Raw genomic sequence first — 12498 nt, forward strand, 5'->3', positions numbered from 1 at the left:
ACTAAGGTCTGTATTGATTGCAAACGTTACGCGAAAATGAAAAAAAAGTCAGAGAGGAAGGTGAAAGAAAGAGAAATTTGATTAAAATGTAGGTTTATGGAAAATGCTAAAAATAATGTTTAATAGTCCATTTCCACCAAAGGCTTAACTGTAGTTAAGAGCTCAGGTAAGTTTAAGAAAATTCAAAATGGGAAAAGAGAAAATAGTCTTCTTTGTAATGGTTATAATGTTGATATAAACAATTCGTCAACTCGTGATTCGTTTAACTCAAAATTCGAGAGGGAATATTAAATTTTACTTCAGCTAGAAGGAACGGACCATTACTCAAGTCTGTCACTAATTTTTCGATAAATAACATACCTAGCATTTCGCTACGACTTACAAGTGCAGGCAAATTAATGAGCTTTTGACGACTAGTCTGGAGAGGGATATTGTGCTCTGGATTCCAGTTAAAATCACGCAATGCAAAAAAAAAGAAGTGTTTTTAAATTGATTAAATTTTTTCTGAATGAGCTTAATAGTGGGGATTCCATACAATATAACCGTATTCTAATATTAGTCTAACTAAAGTTGTAAAAGAGCTTTTGCAACATAAGGATCCCGGAACTCTTTCGACCATCGCCTTTAAAATGCAATTACACCTATGGCTTTACTGACTTTATGATTAATATGATGATTGAAATTTGATTTGAAATCCATTGTGATACCTAGATCGACAAAGTTGAATACCTGTTCCGGATTATAATTTCATATTGAACAAACAGCTGGTTGAACTGCCTTTCGAGAGAAGCATTTACTGTGCATTACGCTTGTAACAAAGACTTTTCTTCGACAGGGGATTGTGTTTTAAAAAGTTTGACATCCTCGGAATACAATAAAATTTTCGAATACTTTCCTATAGCAGAAATATCATTAATGAATATCAGGAACAGAATCGGGAGAAGGTGGCTTCTCTGAGGCCCTCCTTAAGAATTTTCAATGACGTTGGAAGAACATTTTTTAAAAATAACTCTATGCATTCGGTCATAGAGGTAATAAGAGGACCATTACTGGGCTGAAAGCCAATTAAATCGAGTTTACAGATGAGTAGCGGGCGATATTCTTTGTCAAAAGCTTTACTAAAATCGGTATATATTAATTGGTGATAGTAGATTTTCCTTGAGAAAACCCGTGTTGAGATTGTTATATTGAAGAAGATATAGTATATGTCAGCTAATTAACAATAATTGCTTCGAATAATTTGGAAATGGCGGCGAGCTTTCGCTAACTTCTATATAAGAGTTTTCTATTGTTAATTTTTCTAAAATTACCCTTCGCCAAAACATATCTAATATTGGAACTATACAACTTTTTATGCTATACAACAACATTTAGCTATTTATGCGTTAATTCAGCATACAAGCATTTTTTATTTAATTTTAATGAACCAACCGCTACACGATACATTGGTGTCATTCTGTCTGCAATTAACCAAACTTAGCCTGACACGTAGTAACCTTAAAATACTCATAGAAAAAACCATTTAAAACAATTTGAGTTAATATGAATATTACATAGTTTTAATTGTTATGCAAATAATATTTAGAATCCGCTCGCGACCTGAAATTATCGAAACTCAATTTGCATATTGACAACTGCTAATACGATTTTCGTATATATAGACATACGCACACTTGCAATTGCTGTGAATTTCGTGTATACATATATCCAGCACGCAAATGCAAATCCTTCCAAATCGAGAAATGCACTGGCACATGTACGAGCAGCAGGGCGTATACGTAACCTCTAGTATTCAAATAAACAAATACAATTAGATACCTCAAATAACTACATATGTATATAGTTGTGTGTATACATATGTAGTACTTGCATACTTATGTATGTGTGTGTATATATTTATATGTATACAGGTTGTGCAACATTCGTTGAAATAGATTCAGTTGGCTGAGTTTTGGTGATTTTAGTTAGGAGACTAGTATTTAACTGTTTTATTTTCGTGATGTGTGAAAAGGTTACGCAGACGATGCTCACAAAGAATATCAGTACCAAAACTGGTTTAAGAAATCCCACGCTATTAATTTAAATTGCCTCACAGGCGGAAGAAGTTTTCGGGGAGCTAGAAATGTATAAAAAAATATTTTTAACCAACTTCCAAAAAAGGAGGGGGTTATTAATTCTTCGGAATACATATTTTTTGTTTCTTTTTATGTATGTTACCGCATAACTTTTGACCACGTTAACCGATTTTTTTAGTTTTTTTTTGTAAGAAAAGGTGGTACTTTTGAGGTGGTCCCATATTAATTTACTACTAGATCCGATGATTGGATCATGAGGCAATCAACGGTAGTTCTAAATTTTTATATAAGAATTCAAGTCGGTTTTGTTTTTGGCTTAAAAATTACTTGTTCTATATAATCTCCAAAAGCTCCAACGTACCTCTTACCTTTATTTTAAAGGGGACTTTAACCCAGTGAACTAATATTCGCCGTCTTTGGTTTTGAAATGCTCGTCTACTGTCGCCTTCATTCCTTCTTCACTCGAAAATCCTCGTCCATGGAGGTTTTTCTTCAATTTAGAGAAAATGAAGTAGTCGCTGCGGTACAGTTCTGGGATTTATAGTGGAGCTTTTTACCGCTATTTCGTACAAATTTGGTCTCGGCCAGGATGCGCGTTCCAACTCGCGCAGTATACCTGGGTGCGTGGTCTTGCAAAAACAGAATTGGCTTGGCCTCTCCGTTACTCGGCAACACTTTTGTCAAATATGTGGCATAGAAGTCTCCGTTCGTTGTAGTTTTAAGGAAGATATTTGATGGACAGTGTACCTTCACAATACCAAAAAACAATGGGATCATTTTTCAGCGACTGCCCTGCCATGCTTGAATTTTCTGAAATGCTTCTGTTATGATTGCCACATAAAAATCTGATTCTGACTGCTGAGGACGGTACCCTTGTCTGCTCTACACTATGCCCGTCTCCGATGCTTTTCAATCAAAGCGGTTTTTCTCGATAGTCAAAAAGGTCGAAGATACTGCTAACTGTAGTTTTCGTGCGCCTTAAAAAATTAAAACGATCAGCACCGAAATTGTTTGACGAGAATTTTGTATTTTTCTGTCTTAAACTGGGCGAATAGATTGTTAACCGAAAAAACTTGCGTCTTAGTTAGGCGATGGTAAATTTTTAGTTAAGTTAAGTGTTTCAATTTGTATTCATTAACAAGAAAGACGTTAGAATGATAAATTATGGAGAAGTTGTATTACTAAATAACTTACTGCTCTTCAAATATCTTAATTATTAAATTTCATTGTATGCAACTTATTTTTTGTTTTCTATTTTTTTTTTTATAAAACAGACTATTTCTCTTCTATCGCACAGCACTGTACCTTGTAGACATACGTGCATGTATGGATGTAATCCTATTTCAAATGCATTGAAGGTATGCGTGCATGTGCATTTCTGCCTGCGCACGAGTCCAGCTGTCACTTTAAACTCGTTGATTTTTTAATTTTATTTGTTATTGTTATTTTGCAATGGATTTGTGCATGTGGCAGTGACCGCAAAAACAAATACCAATACAGACATATCCGAAAATAAGGTACGAATAAATCCAGTAAAATCTGCAATACATACATACATATATACTAACATACATATGTACATACATAGTTGCACTAACCACATGCGCTCAGCACCCAATATTTAAGTATCCTGTCCTGTCCATATACATATGTATTCGGACGTGTGCGTAAACACATTTGCGCATTTGGCCAGTGGCCAGCAGCTCTCAATCGTACAACAAACCCATCTGTGATATTCACCACTACGCCACTTGCCACCATTAGCAAGCTTTCCACTTGCCAAACACACTCTATTTTGTTTGCTTTCCCTACATACACATTGCACATTTTATTTGTCAGTTTTTGTATAGCTGCGCTGAACGAGACGCCCACCCTCAACAGCTGCACAAATATAGGAATGTGGTTTTTGGGAAATTGTTATTAACTTGCGATACACTAAAACAACGAAATATTTGGGAAATTGATTTAAAATTTACAAGAATTCATATTTCATGATTACAAATTTTGAAAAAGTGGCCAAAAACGTATGCAAAACAAAATATTATGACGTTTGTAACGTTTTGTTATGTCCATAAAATCTGAAAAATCGTTTGTAAGCCTCAATTATGACGTTGTGCCATCTTTAAAAAAAAATCATATTATAATGAAGTACAATATTCCAATTATCGCCACTGCTAGCCTCCGCTGTTAAAAAAAGGGTATAGGGAACAATTTTTGGGCAAAGATATCTACAATAATAAAAATCGGCGGATATTTTGCGCTTTTTGTAATTAATTGTTAGATTTCCAAGAAAACGTGTACACGTCTAAGTACATGCACGATACACGGCGTATGAGTAACCTTTCTATCTGGTCATTTCTATACATGGAACCAAGGCACATTAAACAGGTAGTATCAGTAGAGCAAAAACAACATTTGCGTGTATTTTGTTGTTGCTTCTGGTATCGAAAGTGTCAAAAACTGTTCTGAATTTTTTCTTCTAAATCAAAGTGTGCCATGTGAAATACAAAAAATTATAAAAAATAAAAAATTGAAATTGGAAAAAATAAAAATTGTTGCAACTTTCTTTCCTAGTAAATTTGTTTGCTTCTCGAAGCATTGATCCATCTTTACAAGGGCCAGTAATCAGCGGTTGTGCTGCTGAGTTGGGCGAACGTTCCAAAAGCTGCTATTCAATCGCTTGTTTTGTATGGAAAAAGGTTTCACATGCAAATGGATTTTAACAATTCAGAATTTTTGTGAGAAAAAATTGAAAATATTTGACATTTTCGAGACCAAATAATTTGAAAATAAATCAAATCAGCTGCTCTACTGATACTACCTGTTCAATGTACCTTGCATGGAACCTATAAAGGAGAATCTAGAAAAGAAATTGACATTTATTTCAATTCAATATATTTGCACTTTGATTGAATATTGTAATGTCGACACATATACCAGAAAAGGTATTCACTCAAATTCAAAAAAATTTGAAGCCAAAATCATTCATTGGTTTTGTATATGAATAATTCATAAACCGTTTTGAATGAATTCATGCAGCTCTCTAGTCCGTATGTTTGTACGCGCAACACTCGAGGACTAATACATAAAATTGAATGCAGTTTTCACCGGTGTGTTGCTAAACGTCTAACTAAATATATAGAAAGAAAAAATTAGAGTGTTGCCACCTGTTTGAAAATTGTAACTTTAAGTTAATTAATAAGATAAAGCAAATATTGCAATATGGCTCTCAAAAGAAAGAGGTTTAAGAAGGCTTACACCCGAAAATATTTTTGTGGAGGTTGCCACATGTTTGAAAATTTTAATTTAATTTAATTGATAATATAAATTAAATATTGCATTATGGGCATCAAACTGAAGAGGTTGTGGAAAGTTTACTGCCGACAATTTTATTTAAATTACTAAACAACTAAATGAAATATTGCAATACGGATATCAAAAAACACGAAAATACTTTCAAGGCGCAGTGAAGCACGCCGGGTATTTGCTTGTTCTGCAATAAAATTTCAAAATGTAAGCAATATTTTGTTTGATATTTTTGGTCTCAAATATTTAAAAAACTAAAGCCAATTGAAAAATTAAAAGGACAGATTCTTAATCTACGGAAGAAATCCTATCAGCTGCCGAAAGTTCTACCGTAAAATTTTGATACGTATGTAAATATATGTGAAGTGGTATACCATAACAACTACTTGGCCGCGTTTTTTTCAGTGCATTTAACAAGTAAATAAATCCACTGCTATTTGTTCATACACATAAACATATTAATAAAATACGTATTTGTATTTGTGGGCAAGTGTGTCCGTACGTTAAGCCTAAATGACAGCTGGCTCATGTTTGCTTATTCATAGTGTTGCTCATCTATTTACGCGTATATTTTTTCCATGCACACATATGCACATATATTTATTTATTTTACACAAATACTTTGGTTTATCATTGTTTACTCTTTGACATCTACACTCACGTATTTACTCCTTCGCAAGGGAGACACTTAGCAAACAAAAGTTCATAATTACATGGATATAAAAATTGTTGCTTTTGCGGTTTTGGTTTTGTGCAAATATGTACATACATACGTGCACATTTGACATATTTATTGTTAAGTAAATGAATCAATAAAACGAAAGTGTGCACTACCTGGAAAACGCATCTAGCCGGGCATATTTGAGCTTGGCATAAAAAAATCACAAAAATATTAACTCAATTATAACTAATGGTGATTTCGTTTCTACCAAAAAATTTCGCATTTTGATTGCCCCTTTCTCTTTGCGTGTTCCACTCTAAATTAAAGGCAATGGGTGAGAAACTTTTGTGTTAGTTTCTTGTATGAAAAAAAGGCCCTTTGAAGCTGTGTCAGGGGCGATGGTAGCCCTGAAAATCAGATGGTTGTTTAAAACGACAATGTGATGAAATGCGTGAGCTGGACAGGGAGAAGAAGGCAAAAACATTCCCTTTTACTGGGTTGAGTATAACATCAAGCACATTTTGCACTGGGAAAAGGGCAACATTTTTTGGAAGAGACGAAATCACCATAACACTATACCAGCCTTCTCTGTCTATAAATTTCGTGTAAATTTCTCTAACTCAATTTGGCTATGTATTCAAGTTTTCGCAAATCAATTAAATTTACAAATTACATTCGATTAACTACTTATATGTAAATGAACTGAAATGCAGGCATACGATTACTAGACACCGAAACCCCAATCATATGTTTAGGTTGTACTTGCGCTACCACTAAGCGGCCTATTCTACACACAGATATCTTCAAAGGCAGCGCCATATGTGACAGAGAATTTGGATGACGTGCCCGTTATCTAAAAGTCTCCATCTACTTGAGTTAGTAGCTACAAAAAATACAGAAAAAGATATTGCTAGTCTGTGATGGTAATCTTATTTTGACCATGAGAATTTGTATAAAATTGAACAAGAAGCACGTTCAAATGATAAAACTTAACTATCAAACCGAGCATTCATTGGCAGACGCGGTGGTCATACAGAATCGATTCGATCGGTTCGTTTAACAGCCACCGTACAAGTTTTCACTACAACAGGAGTTCAAGGTATCTAAATATTGACCGAGAAATCTTATTTAGCGGCAGCGTTAATTTTGTTAAGCATAATTGCTGTGTGGAATACAATACATTTTTCTTGTGAAGAATAAATATGAACGGGATTTTATAGCTCAAGAGATGGAGAATTCAGGAAAAGAGTATCGTTGAATAAAAAAAAATATTAGAGCAATCCATACGAACGCGCAAATGCCTCGTAACCAGGTAAATTATGTAAACTTACTTAATTTTGTATGGAAAACCGGCTTATTTATGCATTAAAATGAGTGTCCCTATTACATTAACGACCTGGGTAATTTTTTTTTGTTCAATATTATTCCTCACTTATAAAATAAATATATCAATATCAGTAAACTTGAAACAAATGTAAATTTAAAACAAATGTCATTTTAATCTTTGTACTTATCTACTTATCACGCATATGACAGAGAACTTTACTTAGAAATAGGTTTAGCTGTTTTCTTACATGAAAATTAAAATTTTTTTTGAGAAATAGCTTTGTTAAAGATTTATTTCATTTTATAAAATACATGAAAAATAATAAAGAAAAAATACCGTTACTTTTATTTCACTATCTGTTACCATTCGCGATACTAGATTTTGTTACACAAAATTTAAATTTCCCCAGAATGCGGCTCATCAAGAAAAAAGCAGCTAAAAATAATTCTCTCAACACATGATTTGGTAATTTTTAATCAGTTATAACTTCGGAAGTATAAGTCACATGAACATGAAATTTGGTATGCAGTCATATCTATCTTAGGTGTATAAAAGTAAGTTATATACCAAAACCTTCGGTTATTTAAAAGTGTTTTTTTTTAATTTTCTTTAAACTTAAAATTCATTAGACCATTTTGAAAATGTCAAAATTGTTTTCAAGCCAAACGATTTTTTTTTTAAGATTAAATCGTTGTTTTTGATCCCATAGTGCTGCTAAACGAAAAAATTTTCATTCATATTGGATAACACTACTTCCAAAATAGGCCTGTTAAAGGAAAAGGTGCAGCTATACTAATGTAGCTAAGCGAACGGATAGCTAAACGAAATGTACAGTAGAGGAGTGAAAGTTTACAAGGGGGTGTAGCAGCTGTCTTAGACGGCATACCTTCATAGAATGGGCCATACGTCATATGCCACATAAACTTTGCTTTCACATGTCGACAAATAAATCGCAAGGTCAAACATTAAAAGTGACTGAACTTCTGATAGAAAGCCCACGCTTTCCCTACGGTCAGTTATGTGTCGCGATGCTCACGAGTGGCATGTCCCAAACGTATTTATGTATTGTCTATAAGGAGGCCTTAAGTTAAATAGAAAGCAATTAGTTTGTCTCCTTTTATTTATGTAGAACTGAAAATGTGTCACAAGGCTTTGTGTTCATTACTGTTTTATTTTTTGATTTATTTAAAGACGGCGGGTACTCTGCTAGTTTATAATGAAAAGTCGGAAAAGGAGGGTAATGGCACTAGAATGTTCGATATTCCCAGCACGTAAATGTACATTACTGTTTTTGTTAAACGTATTCAATCTTATTTGGCAGTATTTTCCTCGTCTAACAAATTTTTAAATTCTTCACTTTTATAACTACCCCAAACAATTTTAGAGTATTCGGGTAATTCTTCAAACAAACCTGCTAATTATTTGAATTTCACTTTTCACCGCATGAAAACAAATTAGCAAAAACATTTCCGCAAAATTGCCTGCAGTCGCTTTGTATTTGCTGATTTTATTTTGGGGAGAAACTTGAATTTAATTTAATTAACTCCAATCGACCCAATTAAATAAAATAATTGAATTAGAAAATAGCTAAGAGCACGTTTTACCGCTTGAGTGGCAGGAGATTGTGTAGAATGTACTAACTCATTCTCATAGACATGCACATACATACATACGTAACTGAATGTACATACGGGGTTGATTATGCGACATTATGTAAGTACATTCACAGCCATTCCAGCTCTGCACGAAAAATGGAAAAAGGTAAAATAAAAGTTTAACAAACTAACAAAGGCGACACCGGTCAAGCACGGAATACACACACAGACAGATCCTTGTGCACGTATACATACATATGTACTACATACCACACTGTACACTTTTAATCTACAAAGATGTAGAAATGTTGGTATATACATACTTACTTATATGCATATATGTCTGTCTATGTTTGTAAAGAAAATCACTCAACCTAGTCTATGTCAGCTCAAGTAGCAGCAGAAGTAAGTTTATGCCGAGATAATGCACGTGCTAATATCCTTGTGCACGAGTATGTTAGTATGCAAATGTATGTCAGCATACACGTATGTATATATTTAGTGTCTTCAAAGGCGAAAGACCTCATTTATGACATTATAATGGAGTGAAAAGTGTCATTGCTTTTTTTTTATTGTAAGATACCACTCAAGCATGTGTATTACTTATAAATAGTAGTTATATTTATGCGTAGTTGTATATGTATATTTCTTGTATACATATGTATGTATGTATGTATGTATATTAGAATGGTTAAATTTATTTCTTTTTAATTCCTAAATGCTACCTCAATTTATTGTTATTAGTGATAGCAAAACGAATTTTTTTATTTTGAAAAAAAAAAAGGTTTTTTAGAGGTCGCGCTGGTCGGATCAACTGCAGTTAATTCTCGAGTTGATCCGGATCTGTTTATGCTAAGGAATCCGGTTTTTCAAAATTCAAAATAGCGAATCCAAAATGGCGATCAATTTTTTAAAAAATTATTGGTTTTGTTCGAAACTCGGCACTTGGGAGCTTTTGGGGCCGCTGAAGTAAATTTTTTTAATTCAGCGGGTCCAAAATGGCGATAAATTTCTTAAAAAAAATACTAAAATTAAAACGCGAATACTGAACGTTTTGAGCATTGTCATGGGTTGAAGTTCGTTACCAATGGGTTTCTGGGATTGCTGATTACGAATCTGATGTCAGATTTTCAAATTTAAACAAATCCAATAATTTTTTTAAAGTCGATTGCTATAGTGGATCCACCATTTTGAATTTTAAAAATCTGACATCAGATGCGTAATCATCTATCCCAGAAACCCACTTGTAACGAGTTTTAACCCACGACAATGCTTAAGACTTTCAGTATCAAAATAATTTTAGCAGTCTGTCTTTTCGTAAGCATATTTTCGGGCACTAGGCGCATTCTAACTGTCCAAAAAAGGTATGTAATTAAGGGGATGTTCCCCAATAATGCCTTTATTTCGCACCAGTATGCGAAATAGTGTCAATTGACCTTATTTCCGTTGATCTTGTTACCAGTCACCATCATCTCATCTTGGACAAGTGAAAGGACGTGGGCCAATCAAAAGTGTCTCATCGGTATGTCAAGTGTACTTTGGTCGTCTATAACCAGATTTTCGTCGTCGTCTTTGCGGGAACTAGCCCTGGTCTTGAAAACGTTTGACTCCTGTTTATTTATCCTTTCTTATCGCGCCGCATTATTGCAATTATATAAATATTGGTGTGGCTTCTTATTTCTCCAAAGTGCCACCTAGTTGCCAGTCGAACTTTTATTTAGCTGCCCGGTGAACTTGCTCATTGCTCAGTGGGTCAAGCGAATCTTAGCAGCAAAAAGGTAGTGATATGAGTCGGGGTCCGTTCCTCGGATTGAATGTACGTCAAGAACGCAAGAGGCGTATCTTCCGGCCATCCGTCTTTGATCAGGTAACATGTAAGTGGCTTTACGGATGTTTCCCACTGGTGTTTGGTACAGCTAACTAAGAATGATTTCAACATCGTGGCAGGAGTAGCTACTTTATATGCTACTTTAAGGAGCTCTTAGGTTTCCTCTTTGGTCCCATTGAATTTCTCCTTCGATGTGCAGCACGCTTAATGAGGTTAATTTTGTTGAACTTAGCTTTAATGTCGCATTTGTAATTACAAGTATTCTTTTACTTTCAAAATTTTCAATAAAATGCGTAGTAATCAAAACAGCCTTCATCCTAGTACGAGTATTGCGATTACTAATGTGTGTCATTTAAATTGTTAAATTCGCAGCTATAAAAAATTAAATTTTATCTATGCTTACCTCAAAGATTCAAAAACCCATAAAAATGATACTACAACACCATTAAATTTGCAATACCACTTCGCACGTTGCAGTAATGACATTCTTAACTGCCAGTTGCCAAATAACCAAGGCCAACTGCCAGCGGTTGGGCTCGCAATCACATTTTAGCTGTAACATTGCGACCAGTGCTGCCACTTCGGAAATTATTGCTAAAATTGCTAGAAAAAAATTGGGTTGGGAAAAAGGTAAATGTTTGTTCATTTTGGTAGATTTTTGTTAAAGTATTTTGTTTGAACAACAAATAGAAGTTTTAGTTCCCGCTTTGTTTTTCTTAGTTACCTTTATATTATAAATTTGTTTCCAAAAGAGTAGTCTACCTCATTTTTACTAATTTTCGAACACTTTACTGCACACTTTTTGTATACATAAATATGTATGTATTTATATCTATAAAAGGCGAACATGTCGTGGTCCGTTCGAAACTCATTTCACTGGAATCCTGAGGAGCTTTTGAGCGCCTAAATATTTTAAACCATTTTTTAAATAAAAAGAAAAAATGGACGGCTATGTAATTACACACTAAATATTCGCAAAAAAATAAAATAACCAGTTTTTATAAAAGGCAACTGTTAAGTGAACAAAACAGTGAACATGAGCCATAAAATTGCATACCAAAATTGTTCTAAAAAGTCAGAGTAAAAAGCTCGAAATTTATACGAAAATTTTTTGGAGTTTTTCTAAATATTGTATATAGCTTGAATCCTTGATTTTTATGGGTTTGATTAAAGCGCATATAGTAGTCTAATACAAACAAAAATAGCAAACAAATTTTTAGTTGAAAAACATTGAAAATATTAAAAAAAATCAACAACGCGTCTTATGAGTCACTGTATATGTCTATAATAACTCCAGTTGAAGTTTTCGTTGTTGCCTTTATTTTCATAATTTTCGCTTTTGGTTGAAGCAAACCAAGAAGAGGTCATTAAAATGATCTCAAATGCCATATCGTTAGTTAAATAAACAGTTTCTTATTAAAAGATTTTTCCTTTTATTCAAATGGAACTTTGATTAAAATAACTAAAACAAAAGTGATCGGTAGATATGTTCCAGATTTGGTAAATTTTTTTTTAAAGTGGATGGTTAGTATTTTTTTTCGTTAGTGGCAACCCTGGTGGTGACTGTAATTTTGTTTTCTACTTTTTTTTTTTTTGTATGTAACGGGTGATTTTTTTGAGGTTAGGATTTTCATGCATTAGTATTTGACAGATCACGTGGGATTTCAGACATGGTGTCAAAGAGAAAGATGCTCAGTATGCTTTGA

This window comes from Rhagoletis pomonella, unplaced genomic scaffold (genome assembly GCF_013731165.1).
Source record: "Rhagoletis pomonella isolate Grant_MI unplaced genomic scaffold, Rhpom_1.0 Rhpom_scaffold_00002, whole genome shotgun sequence".
NCBI classification, from domain to species: Eukaryota; Metazoa; Arthropoda; class Insecta; order Diptera; family Tephritidae; genus Rhagoletis; species Rhagoletis pomonella.